At 46.8% G+C, this 21,563-nt stretch overlaps 1 protein-coding gene across 2 annotated transcripts in view; it reads right to left on the reverse strand.

The window, feature by feature from the left end:
• M (zona pellucida domain-containing protein miniature) overlaps positions 1-21,563 on the reverse strand; it is a 51,783-nt gene that overhangs the window by 21,691 nt on the left and 8,529 nt on the right. The window contains exon 1 of one of the 2 annotated variants that reach the window (XM_076822533.1): positions 15,857-16,024. The exons of the other annotated variant lie outside the window; for it this stretch is intronic. The gene's annotated coding sequence lies outside the window, so the exon portion shown is untranslated. Of the gene's footprint in view, positions 1-15,856; positions 16,025-21,563 lie in introns of those variants that run through there. 2 annotated transcript variants of the gene reach the window in all.

Below are 21,563 nucleotides of genomic sequence, written 5' to 3' on the forward strand. Positions count from 1 at the left end.
TGAAACGTATCGAACGGCCGGGTGATTACTGGATGGTACTAGTGCCACGGCAATAGAGGAAGTATCGATACCATCGCAAATGGAACTGTAACAGGGTCTGTTCACCGGGCAGTCGAGAATCAGGGGCTTTTGTTAATGGCTGACAATAGAACGCGTATTGATCGAGGACTCCAAGTCCTTATGTGCGGAATTACGGCAGAATCAATATTGATTCGAAGAATTATGCTTCCTCCAAGGGGATCGATACTTTCCTACAGGTGCTACTTAAGTTCTGACAGTAATTAGCACAGTGTGAGGTAAAATTATAACAAAATTCTAATTACTTCGTCACATATCATAGCAAAACCCAAGAACTCCGAATTTCACAATACTGATACTCAGTAGGTAAAATAACACTGAAATTCAAACAACATTTCCACATAAGTAAACTCAAAACAAGCAGAATAAGCTCCATAAAAGACAATTAAAAACTGCGCGAATCTAATTTCAATAAAAATATAATTTCACTGTCAGCAATGATTACCCAAAAACTACCACCCCCATCGATATATAAACAATTCCACTAAGTCTCGCTTGCAATTTCCCAAGCCCATACCAACGATAAATTTATCACCCGACCGTAGTGGTCCATTCAGCTTCCGTGGCTGAAGCGCGACAAAATCTGCGGCGTCGTAAAGCCAGTGGTGATTCGTTCCGCGGATGGCAGAGGCGAGAAAAGAGTGTCGTATATACTGCGTGGGCAGTGTGTATTTGGATTGGAGCGTAGACAGCCTGACGGCGTGGATTGTGGACCCCGTGGCATCGGGGGCGAAGCGGAAGGAAGAACCTGCCGGGCTGGCTGCTAGGACGGCGCACAGCCGTGGATGACGCTGTCACGCGGAGGACGTTAATTAAAATTGAGTTTACTACTGCGGTGCGCGCGCGAGGGGGCACGCCGCGGATTACCAGTGATAGACGTCAGCGATGTTTGCGACTCCACGTGTGCGGTTCGCGTCGTGACGGCGGGATACTGCGGGCCCCTCTCTATCGAGGCGCATGTTTAATTAATGCGATGATAGCGACGCCTGGTAGGGGACACGCCTCTGCCTGCCTTCGATCCGGATTTACATTAGCGAATGCCAAACAATTACCACTGATTGGTTAATGACTCGTGGCCGCCCGGTGAAGGACTATCCTGTCCGTGGCCGTTCCAGCGGAACGATCGACGTGGGCAGACGGCCGCGGGGTGGCTGCCGTAAAATTACGCGAGCAGGCCGCTGGATTAAGTTTCGCGTAAAAACTCGGTTGCGTCTAATGTTACCGAGCCGCATTGCGATACAATGTTTCTTTCTGTGCCGAATCGAACATCTGCTCCAGCATTTCGCAGAAGGCAACGTTCCTCCGTTGGAGCGGTTTACATAAAATGCTGAAATAGAAGCCTCGGAACAAGAGCCGAGATGTACGAGTGAGATTGCCAGCGTGATTCAAGGAAAAATGTTTCTTGCATTATATACTTTAATGCCGCTCCGACTGCGAACAGGAAATGTTAATTGACTAATTATAACGAGGGCATAGAAGTAGCGTGACGTAGACGCATACATATTCCCCTTACCCTACATCTTCAGTGTTACTCGGCTGAGAATCAGCCGGGGAATTGATTGACACGCAGCAGTATTCTTTAGTCTGTATTAATTGGAACGCCTATTAAGTAACTCATGCATACAAACGATACCAACACTCGCGCCGCTAGCATCCGTATCGTCTGGACTGACACTGATGCTAATCACTGCTAATGCTACGTAGAGCGTTAAGAAAGTTTTGTCGTGAAATTATGTGTGCCACAAGTTTTTATAATATTTATCAATGTATTACACACGCGAATCGAAGCCAGTCATCTGACGCTATCCTTCGTTTCGTTTTGGGCACAACTGCGAGTGGTATTACCCCTGCAGAAATCGCGCTTTTCAATAAATTATTAATGTACAGAAATAATTTAAAATCGGGAATAACAAATTCTGGACTGTATCAAGAATATTTAAGTAATTGGAAATCTGAATTTCTTAAAAACTACTTTGTACCTAGTATGTATTTAATGAGCTATAAGTGTTTAGTGTGTTTAATGTATGTTAATATATAAAAGTATTACAGATAGGCTATTATTCCTCAACCTAATTAGAGTGAAAACGTTTCTTCGATAAAAAAGGTGGCGTTTTGTAAAAGCACTAGACTTTGTACCAAAAGATGCCGTTTTGTAAAAGTGCCAGACTTTTTACCAAAAGGTGGCATTTTGTAAAAGCGCTAGACTTTTTACAAAAAGGTGGCATTTTGTAGAAATGCTAGACTTTTATAAAAAGGTGGCATTTTGTAGAAATGCTAGACTTTTTACAAAAAGGTGGCATTTTGTAAAAGTGCTAGACTTTTATCAAAAAGGTGGCATTTTGTAGAAATGCTAGACTTTTTACAAACAGGTGGCATTATGTAAAAGTGCTAGACTTTTAACAGAAAGGTGGCATTTTGTAGAAATGCTAGACTTTTTATAAAAAGGTGGCATTTTGTAGAAATGCTAGACTTTTTATAAAAAGGTGGCATTTTGTAGAAATGCCAGACTTTTTACCAAAAGGTGGCATTTTGTAAAAGTGCTAGACTTTTAACAAAAAGGTGTCATTTTCTAGAAATGCTAGACTTTTTATAAAAAGGTGGCATTTTGTAGAAATGCTAGACTTTTAACAAAAAGGTGGCATTTTGTAGAAATGCTAGACTTTTTACAAAAAGGTGGCGTTTTATAAATGTGCTAGACTTTTAACAAAAAGGTGGCGTTTTGTAAAAGTGCTAGACTTTTAACAAAAAGGTGGCATTTTCTAGAAATGCTAGACTTTTTACAAAAAGGTGGCATTTTGTAGAAATGCTAGACTTTTTACAAAAAGGTGGCGTTTTATAAAAGTGCTAGACTTTTAACAAAAAGGTGGCATTTTGTAGAAATGCTAGACTTTGTATAAAAAGGTGGCGTTTTATAAAAATGCTAGACTTTTTACAAAAATGCTGACTTTACAATTGCGACATAGATATGCACATCTGCCATGTACCTACATTACTGCGACGTCCCCAACGCGCATGCCCAAACAGAGTCCACTAACCCAGTATTCCCCGAAGTTCTTTTTAACTCCGCCTACAAACCTCACTATCGCTTACTATACCTCTACCATCATCGTCTAAACTCTAACTGCTGCCCTCCCATTTCCCGCGTATCACTGCCCGCGGAAGGGCCCTCTCGCGTTTCAACCTCGACATGGGAAACTCGAGTCATTGGTGTTCCACCGTTCAGCGATCTAATCGAGTAATCGAGATGCCGGTGATCGGACGGTGGCTCGGAGGCACGCGAGCTTCGTACCCGTGGAATTCCCACAGCGGGGCCATTATTGCTCCCCGAGACGGTGCAAAAATCGAAAGCACCGAACACGCGACCCGCGGTGCCTATCTGCCGTGCGTGGCGACACACATAGGCGCGCGGCGATTTCCTCAGACGCAGGCGAGTGAGACATTCGTGGAATGTCCCGATGCCTGGAATGCTACGAAGGGCCAGTGGGACTTGCGCGTGTATCGCTGTAACGGTGCCTTCTGCCCGCCACTTATGGGGGCCAAGCAATAGATCCCACGCTAATAATTTCCCCCGTGGCATCCTTTCGCGAGACCCCTGACAACAGTGCTCCCAGACGATTTCCGTTTCGTCGACTCCAGCGACCATTGACCGAACTGGACGCGGGAGCCGGCGAGCACGCGTCACCTGGCGATTTGTCTTCGCGAGGAATCGCGATGGCTCGCGGTGCAAATCTCTTGATCGCGTTAGTTACGACGAGGCGAGGGCCCCTTCGTTCCTGTTGTTATATAAAATTACGGCTATTAAAGGTTTCTTTTTTTAAAAAAAAAAGAAGCGTTAAGACGCAGGCGTGTAGCGGCAGTGGCTCCAGGGGGAATCTGTCGCGTTTTATTTATGCCCCCTTGCTCGATATCGTGTGAATGATTGCGCTGGACCCTGTGGGTTGGATTACTTTAATTTCTTGCTTCTTATGAATTTAAACGTAGTTGTGAGTGGTGGTTTATTGGTAGTCCAGGCTACTTCAATACAGGGCGCGTTATTTTATACTGGTGCTGGTAGGAATAAGGCCCTGCAGGGATTATGCGATGGATGTGAAATTCAGATTTGCAGATAATATTCTGGAGTAATTTTATATTAAGTGGATGTCGTTATAGATTCGCGGAGGATTTATGCTTATTATACCTATCCAGTTTAATTTGTTTTTAACAGATCCAGAATATTATTACGCCAGGATTGGGTTAATTTCGATTAAAAATGATTTGTGAAGCCTAAACGAGAAAATAATCAATCAAAGCTATCACCTACTCATCTTCCATGCTCAATAATGTAAATAATTAAATTCTAAAAATTATTGCAATCATCTGATTTGCAATTGCAAGGTGTTTCTGAAATAAGTCACTAAACATTGAGACCATATTCCATATAGGTACCTTGAATATGAGAAAACGTGCTAGAGTCAGTCCAGAAACGATACCTTTCTAAATTATGTGTTTTTCCTCCAAGACAGACTTTGCAAAAAACACTGTAAGTGCCAAAAATCATATTCTATAATACAGTATTACCTCTGGCACGTAGAACATTTTCTGATATATTTTTTTTTAATTTCCGCACTTACATTGTTTTCTGCAAGGACTCTTTAATTCTTAAACAATTCGCAAAGATTAGATCTTCGGTCCCATCTTCCCATCTCCTTGCGCAAATTATTAAAATTGACTTTCTTACGGTCGCGAGTGGGTCGTCCGATCGTATGAAGCTATTATTTCTAATGCACAGAAAATAGCATGTCCAACCTCGCCAGGAACTCTTGCAACACTGTACACCAAGGAAGAAGCGTTCATAACTCAAAAAGGAAGTGTTTCCTGGCACTCGACCTATAACCTCCGACCATCTTCCAAGGAAGAAGACACTTTGTCGACTTTCTTCAACGGCACTTATTATACAAGACAGGTAAAGCTCCTTAAATCATTTTCCCTGCGTCTCTCAGTCCTTCTCTATTCGACTGCGGATCGAGACGCGGGACTATTAATAATTCCTCGGGCGATTGATAAAAACTCCTGGATTACAACTATAAATCACGATTATGGCCCCTCCGTTACTTTCCACGCGTGCACAGGCAATCTCATTGGGCCCCGTAACGCGTGAATTATTCTTGGAATGCGCGGGGAACATATGTATATCGGCGTGGAAAGATTCGTAGATCTCCCGTAGCCAGCGTCGCCGTCTTGGGGCAGCGGTCGTTAATTCTCACGTCCCTGCGTAATTTGTAAGTGTCACCAGAGGCAACGGTAACTTATCCCGAAACCGTCGTACAGTCGAATCTCGTAAAAATCAAAAGACGTACGCGTCACCTGACCGTCAGCCATCGGGTACACTAACGAGTCGAGGCAAACTTGTTCCCAGGCAAAAAAAATTGCTTAGATCCAACGATAACGGGTAATTAATTACAGTCGTGATGTTCTAATCTATCTGATAGATTACCTTTTATTTTACCAAAAGAACACTTGACGGACGTACCTGTTTCTGAGGAACGTCGATAAAGATGTATAAATAAAAAACTACCTGTACACCGAATCTACACGGCGCAGGAAATGCTAATCGTGAAACTTTATACCATCAGATCAGTGCCATTTAAATGTTTACCTAGTAATGCTAGAATAACTTTGTATCACAGTCGAAGAAATTAGCAAATAATTCACTGAAATAAGCAAACGTTCAGTCATTGGTCGATATTTCAAGTATTTTGTAATCTGTGTGTAAATTCGAGATTCTGTGAAAGCAGTACTATGCAGGGTGTTGGGGAACAGAGCAGGAATTACAAAGTATTGAGTAGCTATTCACTAAACTGAGTAAAAGTTCATAACGAATATACATAAACAAATTAACTTAGCTTTAGAAATGACTTTCAGTTTCGACAGTGGCTGATTTGATTCGTTGATAATACGAATTAATTGACACTTGTAAATAGTTAACGCTGCTATTCATAATTTGCACGTTGTTATAATCGTTTAATACTCCAGCTAAATTTCAGCTGTTTCGGAAGAGTGATTTGTAAAAATTATAACGTCCTCTCAAGCTTTCTATTCATCTAAATAACGTCTAATTCCGAAAGTTCTTAAACTGGTACAAACATAAAGAGTTTCAGAAAGACGTTGATCATGCCGGAGCAGATGCAGAGTATGTCTGACAGCAGACGAGCCGCTTCCCCTTTTCTTTCACATTAACTGCCACAAGGGAAGCGTCCATTGGCATGTTACATTTAGCAAGTAATTCCAGCCACTGATTTTGAATGCGGACCATTTCACTCTTACAATAATTTACACAAGATCATTGACTCCATATCTCTCCAACTCTCACAACCCAAAAACAACGCTACACCAATCTACTTAGCAATGCTAAGCAACCCTGAAATACCGCAGAAACAGCTGCAGGAATCGACGAAACAACCCGAAATCCCGCGCCAAAACGCCACAGAAAATATTTCCCACGTTCCCTCGCATCGATCAACAACTAGGTACCTTTCAACGCTCCGCTCTACGGACACCCCGTATTACAGCACTTGTACCACCGCTGTCCGCACAGTGTCACGGCAGCGCTATTTCCAGCCTCCAAGTGCTAATAAACCCTAATGCGAAAAAACTCGGCAGCCGAACGATTGCTGCCCCGTCCCTCGCGGCGAACGACAGGATTCGCCTAAAACCGCCGTGCAGCCAACGTTGACCTTCGAGCGGACGCGTCCAGGCCGCGAACTGTTACCTGGACGCCGTTGCCCGCTGAATTTATCGCCGGGCAAATCGAAGAGGATACGGAGAGCGAAACGAGCGTGCCGGTCGGGGCACGAGCGGCGAGGATTCGTGCGAGCCCGTAACCGACCGCGTAATTGACTTTACGATCCATTCACCGCGATCGGGATCGGTTATGTTAACATTAACGGTTAATGCGGCCGTGGTGCACGCGGCGACGAGCAATTATCGCGTGCCCCGTGTCCATCTCGCGTACCGATCGTCTCGCGCGAGGGCCGCGTGGCAGCTGCGTATTACGCGCGTTGGCTTTTCACGCGCGCCTCCCCCCCCCCCTGCCCCTCCTGTGCGTTCGACCGTGTGAACGAGCGTTTATGTAAATGCACGCGTACACGCGGCTCGATAAGAGGGCCATCGTGAATGGAAAGTTCTGTGCTCGCGAGCGCCCACGCGGCCAGTTCCACTCGGAGGGGGCAATTAACGGCTTGGACACCGCGAGTTACGAACGACGCGGTGATTTCGAACGCGTTATAGATCGCCACGCTACTGTTATCCAGCGCGGGGTCCACGGGAATTCCCTTGGAGCACGCAAGCTTTCGCCTGAAAGGATAACTGTGCGTTAAGGAGGGATGCGCGATCCTGGTCGGAGTCATCTAACGTGGCTGAAGAACCGCGCCCTACTTGTTTCGCGGTTATTAACCCTCAACTGGTATCCTGGGGTCGCTCGTGACCCCGAGCACCCAAAGTTCGATGTACAATTTTCGGTTGTCTAAGTTGGTAAACTGAATTTCTGATTAATTTTAAAATAATAGTTTAACTTTCTACGCTTCTATTATTTTCTACATTACCTAAGAAGAACATATTCATAGTGGTTGCTCTAGTGTCGACTGTACAAATTTCTATGTCCTTTTTTATTTGGGGCCTGCCACGACCCCAGTATACCAGTCACGTTTGCCAAAAACAGTATACCAGTTAAGGGTTAAGTGCGACTACCGTCCGCGGTAAACTTCTACGTAACTGGCGAGGTGAAGGGGACCTGGACCCCTGAAAACCTACTCGAGGAAGATAGAGGGATACCTCTGATGTAACCCGACGCTCAATGCCCTAACCGCCTATCAAGCTTGGGTACAGTGTCTTACTCAGAAAGTTCTATCACAGCTGCTTGCTGGACCTCGGTACTGGTAGACCAGCTTGGGTACCTCGAGATCCTTGGTTCTCGTCTTAAGAGTGTGCTTTTGGGAATGATGCGTGTCTCAAGCCCTGAGGGGGGCCACGCTGTCGTCAGATGCTGTTAAGACTTAGAGAGTGTGTATCGTTTCTTGTTAATCGGTGGATATTAATTTCGATCTGCCCCCCTGGAGATATCGTCGGCACGTGGACCAAGAAGTAGGTTCATTGTGACGAGGACCCGTGATCAAGGCTGTATCGTAATATGCGCGATGTGGGTTATGCGTCTCGCGCGAAGGATGGAAAGCTTCCGGGAATCTGGGTCGCGTTAATGCGATAAGCGAGTATCAAGATTAGCGACGATCACAGTTGCGTTTTTGATCTTTCATGCTGCGGTGCTACTCTACTTCTTTCGCGCCATGGAGAGTCGCGGGGCGTGCGAGACATTTGAGAACTTTGCTCAGATTGCGAATTATAGGACGTATTGTGGCAAATACGATGACCACTGAAACGAGAGACTCCTTAGCGATCATCATTGGGCCTCGACGCGAGAATCTCCGTTTACTTTACGTATTACATGCAGGATGATTCTAGGAACTGAACTAGTCTATACTCCTTCTCCGAGTGGAGGTAAAGGATCTTGGTAAAGAGAAAAGATCGCTCTAGTTACTAATTTCTGCCTCGGCCATTTGCAAAAATACCCTCATAACACAATTAACCCTTTCTGGCTAACTTTGCACTCAGAGATTGGAAGGCAACTTTTTGGGTTGATAGAGTGACCCCAGACAAGAACAACGCTACGTTTCATTCGTTTCCAGGCGCCCTTTAAAGGTGTGAAACCTAACCTCAAAGTGAAATAGGCACTCCCACTTTTTCGCGCATAACTCCTAAATTACAAGAGACCGAGAAAAAATTGTCAAACAAAAGTTGAGTGGTACACTATGTGTTGCAAACTTGCGTTGACAAAATTTTGAAAAAAAATTTAAAAAATATAACTGACAAAAAAAACTGTTTTCAAAATTTTGTTAACGCAAGTTCGCAGCGCTTTGTACACCATAAAACTTTTGTTTGAGACATTTCTTTCTGTCTCCTGTTCTTCAGGAGTTATAGGTACTCGAAGAGTGGGAGTGCCTATTTGACTTTGAGGTTGGTTTTCACACACTTAAAGGGCGATTGGGCACGAATGCAACATACCACTGTTCTTGTCTCGAGTCACTCTATAAACTCACAAAGTTGCCTTTTCAATCGGCGAATGCGGGTCCGCGGTGCGTGATCGGTACCCCACGCCGCAAACATTTTTAATCCACACCAAAACTACCAATGCAGACCAAATAAAAGAAGCGGCCTCGCCACTCGGTGCATCCACGTGCACAAGTAAAATCTATTGAAATTCAGAATGGCACGGTCCAAGGAGCTCGGCGCGCAGCTCGGCGTGTCGAGGCCCCAATCGTTCACCGCAAAACCGACAGCTGTCGCGAACCGTCATTATCCTCGTTCAACCTGGCTACGGAAACCACGGGCACCGGACGGAAACTGGGTTAACGTAAACGCGGCTCGCTTTGCTCCGCTCTCGCCGTCCGTCGATTCGCCCGCTCGCCCGATTTTTTCCCGATCTATCCGGCGCGTCTTCGTTACGACGTTAATGAGAATCCTCGACGTCTGTCCGGTAACGAGCGTGGATCGTATACGCGTAACGATGCGCGCGCGAAATGTACAGCGCGGCGCAACTGTTTCAGCGTGCCGGTTCGCGGGCGCGGATAGCGTGTCAAATGAACGTAATACCGCGGCGGTTAATGGATAATGGCACGAATCTACGGCGATACCGGTTTTCGCGTACGGGAGCTCGCGGGCTCGGTGGCTGCGAGCGCGCCCTGTAAATGATACGCGGCCGCGTGCGTACGCACACGCGTAATGCCGCTCCGATTACGGCCCCGACCAGTATTTGCGACTCCCGATGCGTAAAGTATTATAGGCTGTGTCATCGGGCCAGAACGCGATAACGCTCGGGATAGGCACGTATACGCGCTATATGGACCGCGGAAATCGGCGATGATCGATAGTGACCGGCGTTGTTTTCGCCGCACCCACGTAATTCCAAAAACCGTGAAATCCGCGGGATCGTTTGGCCGCGGTTCCGGGTTAGAGGTCTTTTGTCAACCGTGTACGCATTAATAATGGGGAATATTTGTTATAAATTGTAGGTACACTTGTTAGGTAATTGTGGTGTTCTTGACGTTGATACAGTGGGTACTAGAGTGGCCCTTATTTATACGTGTAGAAATTTTTTTGTTGTTGTATTTCTTTGCTTTCACCCCCTAGAACCCCTCCATGTGATAAAAAATAGTCCCTTTAAAAAGTTTATTGCAATCGGACAAAAGGAAAGGGTGCCGACCAGGCCTTAAAGTTTAGAATTCATCAATAATTTGTTTTTAAAGAATTTCTCAAAAATGGTAAGACCTACCGAAATTTTGTCGAAATAATATTAAAAGAGCATTCAATTTTCTACAATTACTGTAGATATAATTTTTTCGTGATTTCAACCATTTTTTAGATAATAGCGTTTGAATATAGAGAGATCGGCACAACGCGCATATATACAATACGTCACGCCGTACACGTGGGACGCTCGAAGTGCGGACTTCTCTATATTCAAAGGCTGTTATCTAAACAATGGTTGGGAGCACGAAAAAATGATGTATACAGAAATTGTAGAAAATTGAATGCTCTTTGAATATTATTTGGACAAAATTTCGATAGGGCTTACCATTTTTGAGAAATTCTTCAAATTCAAACCATTGATGAATTTTAAACTTTATGGCTTGGTCGGCACCCTTTCCTGTTGTCCGATTGCAATAATCTTTTGCAGGGACTATTTTTTTATGAATTGGAACCATATTAGGGGGTGAGAGCAAAATAAATCTCAGGTTGACATTAAGGGCCACCCTAGTGAGTATATGGTTTTTGGATTGTTTCTATTGGGTTGGTGCATATGAAATTGCCGATCGCAGGTAGTTTAATAGTTCCTCTGTTTCTGGTAAGGATACAATAACAATTGCTATCTTTGGCTTGTGACTCGAGAAATATCACAGAGACTTAAAAGAACCAAATAAGTAAAATATTTTCATTTAAACTGCAATTTTATATACATCAACCTTAAGTAGCTTTGAGTGATGTTTTGATTCCAAGACTGCTTATATGTATCTCAGCGAAGTTCTAAATGTTGGTACTTTTTCGGAAAAATCGAAAGTTGTCAACTGTGGACAGATTCGTAGAATCTTTTCTCAAAGTGCTTGAGAAATATGATTTAGAGAAAATGAAGTTTATACATTAGGGAGATGATACTTGTGCTCTATTTTACTTTAATTAATAATTGCTGGACTATAACAAAAAAGAGACGAAATTAGAAATTCTATGGGTACTACTTATTTTTTAACCTTACAGCAACCGATTTTGTGCATATGTGCATTCAGGTTCGAGTCGTTTTAAATTCTATAGCTCGGTTAATTATGCACACGTTATCGTTAGTTTTATTGGCAGGTACTAGATTTATTTTCCAATAGAGGCTTATTTTTCACTGCACTCACAGATAGCTATCATTAATCTGGCATTCTATTTGATAATTGAACTCTATAAGTAGTTTAAGCAACGAAAGAGTCAGCCATTTAGATTGATGAACCGAGATTCACTATTTGCTGAATGTCTGCATTACTCATTCCACCTGTCATCATCACGATTTATATCTAGACATTAACTCTAATTTTCAATGAGAAGACCATAATCATTTACATCTGCAAGAAAGCTCTACGACAGAATTGGTCACTCGTTCCATCAAACTTAATCAATTACGCCAATAAAATGTCAAATAGTTCGTCCAAGCAAATAGAGTCATTCCTCATACTTTACCACCCACCTTACGGCTTCAATTAAAATTTCTCAAACAGATATTCCATATACTTGTGATACTGCAACCGATCGAGTTCAGTCCGAACCACTCCTACAATTCGAATACTTGACCTAACCCACACCGACGGCATTGGCAACACGTTCATATCCGAGCAAATCGACCAGCTCCAGTTTCTGCGTCCGCGAAAAGAGCTCGGCAATAAAAGAGTCTCCGGTGTGATCTCGCCACGGATCTCAGTCTTACGAGTGTCCGCGTGTGCAAACACGAGGATGTCCCGCGCATAACTTGCAAATTCGCGTGACAGACATTGGTATTCGTAACAGAGCGTCCCGGGGTCCGCGCGCCGAAATTCACGGAGCACGAGCGTGTAAACGCCGCCAGTGACACTGTTCGCGGTGCCGCGAACCGGTCGTTACTTTTTTCGCGCGTGCACTCGCCTCGACAAATAGGCGAAGTCGAGGTATGCTAATATTAATTCCCCGAGAAATTACACTGGCAAACGAATGCAAAGTTATGTCGGGCGTGATTCCAATGCCTCGACCGGGAGGTTGAATGCCCCCTCCGCCCCACCCTCCTGTCCGCACCGCGTACGGATTAGTGCACGGTACTAGCGTAATCGTATGCCTGGTGAATATTTCATGAAGCGCGGAAAAAAGAGATGACACCTGTTCGAAAACCGTTAGCGTACTCCTTTTGCCCGCCGAAGACGGGGCGGCGATGGCAAACGGACGTTCGGCGACTTATTTCAATGCAAATTTTAAAAAGAATGCCCGCCGAGAGTAAGTCTCAGGAAGCGGTCACGCGAGGCCCGCGTTCTCCGGGCCGCCGCGCCGTGCCCTTAATCAAACTGTACGACGCGCGACCCCGACGTCTTTGGATTTCCAAGGAGAGGGAGGCGAGAGGCTTCTAATCGGCTTTCCACAGTAAATCACAAACTTTTTCTTCTGGTACAGACAGATTTCGGGGGGCCTATGCTACCACCCCCATTATCGGATATTAATGGACTTGACTTGTGAAATGTTGGAAAAATTCGTTTGCATTTTTTGGAATTTTTAAGGGTTTATTAAACAATTTATTAATTGCTGTTAAGTCTCCACTGCAAGAAACAAACATTTAAGGGTTCTAAATTCGTTGTTACGGAACGAGCAATTAGAGATAGTAATTGAGTGAGACTAGGGGATTGAGAAAGAAGTGTTATTTTCTTAAAATTATGAATTTTGGCAGAAAAGGCAATGTGAAGTTGTTTCCGTTAACCTTCTGTTTTCAACTGCTTCATTAAGCTTCTATCTGTGTCAGTAATCTTGTGACTCACTGGATGTGAATCGTTAAGTAGCCGACGAGGATTTAGTATACGTTCTATAAACCCTCCTCGTGATTTATGATTTTGCTAAAAAGCTAAGTGACTGAGGTTAATGAACTCGATGATATTTCCAGGCTTGGAATTATTTGCGAGCAAAATCCAGCTATATCTGCTTTGAAATCGCTTCTATTACGAATTTACAGCCCACTCAGGACCGGTTAAATCCGCGAATGTTTCTGGAAATCGGTTTTCTCCTGTGATTATTCATCTTTGAATAGTTGTACTTCGTATAATTCTTTTTCAACCTTCGGCGCTAATGGCACTACGTTGTTATTTAATTCAGTGATCGAGGAAGAGACATCTTTTTCTACCTTGCTGTTAAAACGTTGCGCGTACAGGGGAACATCGGTATTACAAAAAGTCTAATTAGCCACTGCTGATATATGTACAGGTACCCGATTAACTCGATATGGGGCTTTTACGATTCTTACCTTCGATAAATTGACAGACACATTTCTAGCAAAATTATCTGTGTTCAATACGCAACAAATTGCAGTGGAAAATTAATTTTCTAATACAAGATATATAAGCTACCCCGACAAACATACATTTTTCGATACCTATACCTTAATACAGAAAATAGAACCTACTACTAAACTTCTCTCTACTCGCGAGCAAGGAATAACTTCCAATAATCACTCCGTCTAATGGTCATACGTATCGTGAAAAGTTGCACATACGAAAGTAAACTTGACATGAATAAAAGCAATCCCAAATCCACCTCGGAGTAAATATTTGAGAAACCCTGGCGCAAGTCACAAGTCATACAACCTAAAAAGTTTCCTCATCCGAGGGATAAAACACAAGTTTTCGAGTAACCAGCGTTCCCTCGTTAGTACAGCCACCGCAGACGCGTCCACGGAGGAAGGGTCTCGCAAATGGGTCCGCGACGGCGCGGAATCAATGACTCGGCGAATCTCCGAAACGAATTCTCGAGCGGCGTGCAGGTGTAGGCAGGTGTATGGGGTTCTTTTGCTCATGCCGTGCATTCGGGGCCCCGGTACACGTATCGAGCGTAGCCGACTCGGTGCCCCTAGTCGGTCCCCTTTCGCAGCATCGCGTATAATAGCTCGGGAGCCGCGTGTACATCGTAAAGCGTGTCGGCTGGTGCGTTCGCTCGTCGATATCGCGTCCGATTCCATGGTAAACGACTCGTCGGGGTTATACGGATCCCCATACGCGAGGCGAACGAACGTACCATCGGCGCTGGATTCGCCGCGATCCTCGCGGAGTCGTGTACCGGCTCGCGGGGGGAAGCGTTTCGAAGCCGTTGCATCGCGTATTCTCACGTGGCGGAATCGTATGCGCATTTAAAGCAGCAGCCTTCCCAGGGTACGCGCGCGCGAGCGCGTCAAAGGGGGACGCGTCGCCGGCGATCTTGGGGGCACGCGAGAATTCCGATCGCGCGACAGGATAACGTTTATCACGGTCCGCGGGATATCTCTGGCGACTAAAATGTTCACGCTACCGTGTCAGCGGGGCTGGGCCCCCGATCGCTCGCTACTGCCGATCGTTCCCGAGGCTTGTCTGGATACACACCCCGGCGTGGACCAGCGTGTTCCCGAGTGACAGCGACGGGAACGATATCGGCGAGCGTCGACGAGAGACGCGGCAACGGTTAAGCGTTCGTCGGGACCGCTGACCGGAATGCGCGCGCTAACTCTTCGGTGTCTCGGGGCCCCGCGAGGCGGTTGGGTGCTCCACTCAACTTGGATGAAGAATAAGAGAAAGAGAAGCCGACGTGGACGAAGGGGGAAGAGAGACGAGGAGAGAGAGAGAGAGGGAGAGCGAGAGAAAGAGAGAGAGAGACAGGTACAGAGAGAAGAGAGAGAGAGAGGAAAGGAAGGAGAGAGGAACAGAGCCCGCGGGAATGGTGCCTCTGTGTGTTTGCAATCGAGGGAGACGGCAAATGAGCGAGGAAGAGCAGAGAGAGGCAGGATGGATACGAGATGGGAAGGAAGAGAGAGACAGCCACGACGCACGTGGAGATTCGAGGCACATTGCGTCCAGAACAGCGGCACGAAAATTTGGTGAGGCCTCCTTGCTTGCCGACCGACCACATTCCCTCCCCACCCGATTTCCTCATACGAGAACCTTATCCGCCTGGCTGTTTCGTCCTGCTACGCTTTATCCGCGTGCGCGTTTACATCGACAGCTGGATCATCGGGCCCGGTTTGCATTTAACCGTCGCCGCCGCGCTCTTCGGCTTGAATGGGATGCTCATTAAGCCAGAACGGCCGGCCCGTGAAGGAATTTTATTTCACGGCTACGGGGGCGTTCAACATCTCGGAAAGGGATTTCCATTGATGCCCCCCACGCCGCGACGGGGCGGCTCGGTGCTCGGTAGCGAATTTCGTGTACCTCGAGAGCGAGCTCGACGCTGCCCCCTCCGAAACCTGTATCCTCGATTTATCGCGGACTGGGGAACTCTGTTTCGGTCGTGGTGCGCGCGGGGACCGTTAATTGGGGAGCGCTACTCCGATTTATTAAATCGCTGCAGGTCGAGATGCCTGATGTAATCTTGATTTAATGGGAGCGAGTTAACAGGGACAGATGCTGTCAGGCTCGAGGAGGGAATCGACGAAGGGTCTGGCAATTAAGGGGATGAGACTCACCTAGCGAGCGCGGAGTGCGTGCGAAGTCGCCACGTGTTAGCTGCGGCTTAGCGGCTCCTCGTGCCGCATCCCGGCCGCCGCGTTATCGCCTTATCAGCCCCGCCTTCCTTCCTCTCGCGGGTGTAACCGTAGGGGATGCTGCCTCGTTCTCGCCTCCTCTTCCCCGCGTTCTCAACCGCACCGTCTACTATCTGGCGGGCGGACGCTCGTTGCTCGGCTTATCCGCGGGCTGCTCCCTCCGCGGCGAATTTCCGCGACGCGCGAGTGCGGGATCCGTCACTTAACACAATTCACCGCCGGGCCGTGACTCTCTCGGGGTTGTTTACATCGGCGCGATCGCGAGCATTGCGGGACTGTCGGCAGGCGATCGATCGCGACCTCCGCAACCGCGAGATATCCGGGGGCCGAACAGAGGCGATCGGGCAACTGACTGTTTGTCACGATCGGTTCGATCGACTTAAACGGGACTCGATATCTGGTGGAAAAGTCTCCGCGGATGGGATCGGCTCGTGAAATTGTACGCGTTGGAGGATACAGTCGCACGTATACAGGAGATAGCGGCAGGAATGATCGAAAATCAGGCGGCCGTTCGATCGCAGCCGGTCTGCTACTGACGCGAGTATCGATAACGGCAGTGGTACCAGTAACGGCAACGACAAGTAGTATTCGCCGAAAGGTCCGCGACGGTACGTTCGTCAATTTGTCCTCTCTTCCACTGCCACTACCTCCACCTTCTCTCTCGTCCTCTCTCCTTCTTCCCTTCTCTCTGCCTTTCGTCCCCTTTTGTCGCCGTCCCTGTCTCCACTACCAAAGAATGCGCAATCACACTGGTTTACGGTTCCGTTCGCGACGAAGATGTTCTGCGGACTGATAACCTGCCGTCTACTTACCTCCGGCGAACGCCCCTAACGCGCCGAACTCCCTGGCACGACAGGTGCTCCGACGGAGGAGTGGGAATAAGAGGATGGTTTCGCGGAGGGGACAGGGATAACCTACTCGCAGCAGCGGCGGCGGCGGTGGCGGTGGCGGCTCTTGCAGATGTGTACGCATTGCGAGAAAGAGAAAGAGAAAGAGAAAGAGAGAGAGATAGAGACAGAAAGAGAGAGAGCAAGGGAGAGAGGGAGAAAGAGGGCGGGAGAGAAAAAGAGACGTTATCAAGGTGGAAAGAGAGAGGCAACGGTCGGGAAAGAGAGGGACCAGTGAGGGAGAGAGAGAGCGAGAGAGCGAGAGAGAGAGAGAGAGAAGGACTAAGAGGAGAGCTGGACGACGACGGCGGCGGCGGCAGGCCGTGCAACCAGCACCGAGCAGACCGAAGAGAAGAGGGCAACGACACCGCATCGCGGGTCGGTGGGCTTCGACACATTTACCGAAAACTACATCGCCACCACCGCCACCGTCACCGATCCCGCCGCTCGGATTCTCCGAATCTCTCGATAATTGATCGATCGCGGCACCCGACCAGCCACTATCCGATAGATGGACTTTCGACGTACCCCCATCGTGTTCGCGCATGTATAATAGATCGCGCACCGTTTTCGACGCTGCGGAACGGTCGCGGTAACACTCGGAGCGGGCACGTTGGATCGTCGGATGTCACCAACCGGGCAAGTTAGCCGGCTCTTTCGAACGGGGGCGAGTCGATGTCCTTTGGATAACGTGGGATCGGCAAGAGCGGAAGAAGGAACACGCTAGGAATTGGGGTATCGGGATTGCCATTATTTAGGGGGACGTCGATGGTCATTCTCGATCGTTGGCCTCTTCGGGGCCCGGCCATTTCGTAGCCGGGCCGCGTTTTCCACCTCCCATCCTCCTCATCTTCGCCACTATCGCGCCACCTCATCCTCTTCCACCTCCGCCCTTACTCCTTCCCTTCTTTCTCCTGTTCGTCTTCTCCCGCAGTCTTATACGTACATGCCTCCACCCTTTTTCATCCTTAAGCCCGCGCCTTTCCTCTTTCTTCGGCTAGGGCAGGCTCCGGGAACACCGATATCTCGACGATGATCTGCGATCTGGCCCTCTCTATCGTTGCGCTCCGCGCTGGAGAAGTCGCCGATGACTATTTGCTAGGGCATATCGAGCGTGATCCGACGTTGTCGATCCCGAGCCGTCTCATCCGCGACGCTCTCGCGCAAGGCTATCGCTCATTCGCCCGTACCCTATCTGATTGACAATGATTTCCAGCCTCGAGCTTTTTCGTCCTCGCGTCGGCGCGCGAGCCTGGGCTGCGCCGTGCCACGGGGTCGCGCCTTAAAAGTTTCATCTTCCTTCATTTTTCACCCGCGCAGGGTATCGGCCTTCGTTTTCCCCGCCATCGATATTCGTCGTGCAGCGCTCATCCTTTTTCATTCCTCCAATTGTGGCATTCTTCGTGCACAGTATTCCGGGTTTGTTCGACATCTGAATGACGTTCCCCATCGATCATTCTCTCCTTCCCGTGATTTCCGCGTAGCTCGGCTAACTGTTAACCGTGACACATTCCTCGATATATGTATGTATTACGTGTATGTATATATATATATATATATATATATATATATATATATACACACACATATATATATATAAATATATGTATATATATATATTAAAAATCCACGGGAATAATATTGAAATTAATTCCAATTATTAATCCAGCTCCGATAAATATTCATGAGGTCGGTCGGCTTGGATCGGTGTGCGCTCACCCTTGCCCGGTGACGCTCGCCAGCCGCGGCTCGAGGACGAGGCTGCCGGAGCGTCGGCTGTTGGCCGAGTACCAGGCAGCGTTCAACGAAAAAACGAACATTTTCCGTTTTCAAGATCACGCTAAAAACCCGGTGCAGTCTCTAGCGCGCGTTCTGAGAAGGATCGGGGTCGCGGGACCATCGGCACAAGCTGTTCGTGTACGCGAGAAGATGCGACGCGAGGCGGGGCAGAGCACGATGGGCGATCCGATCCGATCCGAGACGAGGCCAGGCGAGACAAGACCAGACGAGGATCAACCGAGGCGTCGTCGTCGTGCGCTTAACTGCCCTAAAAGGCAGTTCTTCTCTCTTTGCTACCTAGTCACCGTTGTCTCCACGAGTACCATTGCCTATGGCGAGGTGTTCCGAACGCGCGCCGCGTGATCGCGCATCTTCCATTCGCTATAGACGCCTCGAATTCGCCACAACCGAGGCCCCCAGGTGCCCTTCAATATTTTACTGGGAAGATTTACCCTTTTTTTCCCATTCACTTTTCGTGATATTAGAAGAACGACCGATCGGATGTATTTACGATGAGACGCCTGTGGACGCTTCAGAGTGTCTGCCATTTTATAACTTATGTACATGTCCCAATTGCATAATTTGCGTGATTTCTACGTCAACAATTTTCTATGTAATTGCAACCTGATTTCAAGAGGTTAATAGAACTATTAGATTACTGATCTTTGCAACGAACAAAGTGGATGACGTGACTTTCCATTTTCAGTGCATGAAACTGTGCGATGGCATGTGGTATTCCTTGAAATTGCAATATTTCATGATAAGAGGTGCGCACGATAAATTGCGGAAAATGTATGTCGATGAAGAGCTTCCTCGTTCATTAGATATGCGACTGAATTTTCCCATTGACTCCATATATGTTTGTCGGAAACGATCCCAAAGTTCTGCGTTACTGTTCAATCGAAGCTTAATCTGCTAATAGTGGGTGCAAGGTGACCCACACTAGTAATTACCTATCTGAAGCTTTGTGTACTCAGCATTCCACCTGTTGAACTTCAAATAGGGTACAATGAAGCAATTGAGTTTTAATTATTTGTGGGTAAATTTTGCCGCTATTTTTGCAATTACAAATTCACAAGAACTCGAGATTAACGCGAATACAGCCATACATAGCTAAGCAAAATTACGTTTCACCAGTTGAATGTTAAAAGTATGACAATCAAAATATAGAAATAGTCTCCCAATATAATTTTTATACATAACTGAATTTAAAGTGTCTATACTCTATAGCTATAGGATTAGTAAAGTATTTTCAGTACATTCAGTTTCAAACCTAAGGATTTAAATTTCACAAACATTTTCGACCTCTGTTCGCAATTCCAAAATATCAAATCAATACGCTCCAACCACAAATTCTAATCAAAAGGTGCTCATTGCAAATAAAACTGGAAGCTGAATCAGATTACCTTAATCTCACATAAAAGGAAACAAAACACTCAGTACTACCCTTAAAAATCCCCCTAAACTCTTAATTAAAAGTGCCAAAAATGAAATTCTACCCTATAGTATTACCATTACCATTAGAGCACGTAGAACATTTTCCAACAAATTTTTTTTTAATTCCGTCAGTGTGTTTTACAAGAACTCTTCATTTATCCACAGCTTTGTCGCAACACCCCCCTCCAGAGGTGACGATCACCCAGAAGTCGGCCAGCGAATTGCAAGAAATTCACCCCATACATGGATGCACCCTTTCATGTGGAAAGAACGAAACACGTAGGTCGTTTGATTCTCGACTTTCGCGGAAAAGTTCTCACGGGGACGGGCTGGCTGGCGACGTGCCGCGATCGATCCTACTCCTTGATCCTTGAGACGTGTCGGTAGGCCAGGGAGCACGTTTGGTCGCACGTGAGCCGCATTTTCGGGCGGCCGTGGTGGAACAGGGCCACAGACGCCGCTGGCCATTGTCTTGTTCCCTTGTACCGATGAATCCTCTTACGCCGCAGCGCGCATATCAATGGGTCGCCGATGGGAGGAAAAGGTGGCCGTAGTCGCGCCACGATTATCCCTCTGAACGGTGCCACGCCGCGTACGCTAATGACTTCGTGGTAACGAAGCACCTTGCTTGCAAACTGCCCGACGTGATCGCGCTCCGCCGTCTCGGGCGAACGTCCGTTCCATTAAAATCATTAGATACACTCGAAGCTGAAGCGGGGATCGCGATCGCGCCAGCGTCTGATCGCTGGTTACGCGGGGCCATCGTGGACGTCCTCAGGCATCTCAAGCTCGCGCGGTCAACTAGCGAGCGGAATTTCTTTCGTCCTTTTTACCCAGGGCAAGAAGCGCACAGTAAGCTATTGTTCGAGCTTCGGCCCCGCGTAGGAGACGCGTCACGGGAAGTCGGTGACGTTTCTTGCGCGCGGGGCTCACTTATAATTTCCCTGCTTGGGAAGCAGCCGAATGTCGGGGAGAACGTTGGACGTTGCTCGCGCATTCTTCTGCGAATATGAATCGCCTGCCCTGTCTGGAATGGAGAGTAGGGTTGTTGGGATGGCTAAGGGTGCGTTTATGTTGCGGCTGCGGTAGAGGCTATAAGAGCGGCGATAAAAGCTGCTCAAAAATATCTTTCTTTGGTGGGTTTATAGTGGAGCTGCGGTAACAGTAGCATTTTAGTCGTTTAAGGTTCAAGGTTTTTTCTAGTTACTTGTTAAGTGGATACTCATTTAGAAGTTCAGCGTCTTCTCTCCGTATGGAAGTTAGAAGAATTTAAAAAATTGTAAGCGAAATGGTAAATATAATATGGACAATTTAACGGCTACTTCATCTTATTAATAAATCTGTTATGGTAGTTTGTATCTTTCTGATCGCATAAAGGAGATCTAATAAACACTGCGCTTATTAACTTAAATAAAACTTAAATAAAAATTCCGAATAACGAGTAGAAGTTAAAAATGATTAATGTTAAAGTGACTTTTATTCGATCCGTTATTTAAATAATTTTTTATTTAGTTAGTGGCCAACTC

Source organism: Andrena cerasifolii, chromosome 10 (genome assembly GCF_050908995.1).
Source record: "Andrena cerasifolii isolate SP2316 chromosome 10, iyAndCera1_principal, whole genome shotgun sequence".
Taxonomy (NCBI): Eukaryota; Metazoa; Arthropoda; class Insecta; order Hymenoptera; family Andrenidae; genus Andrena; species Andrena cerasifolii.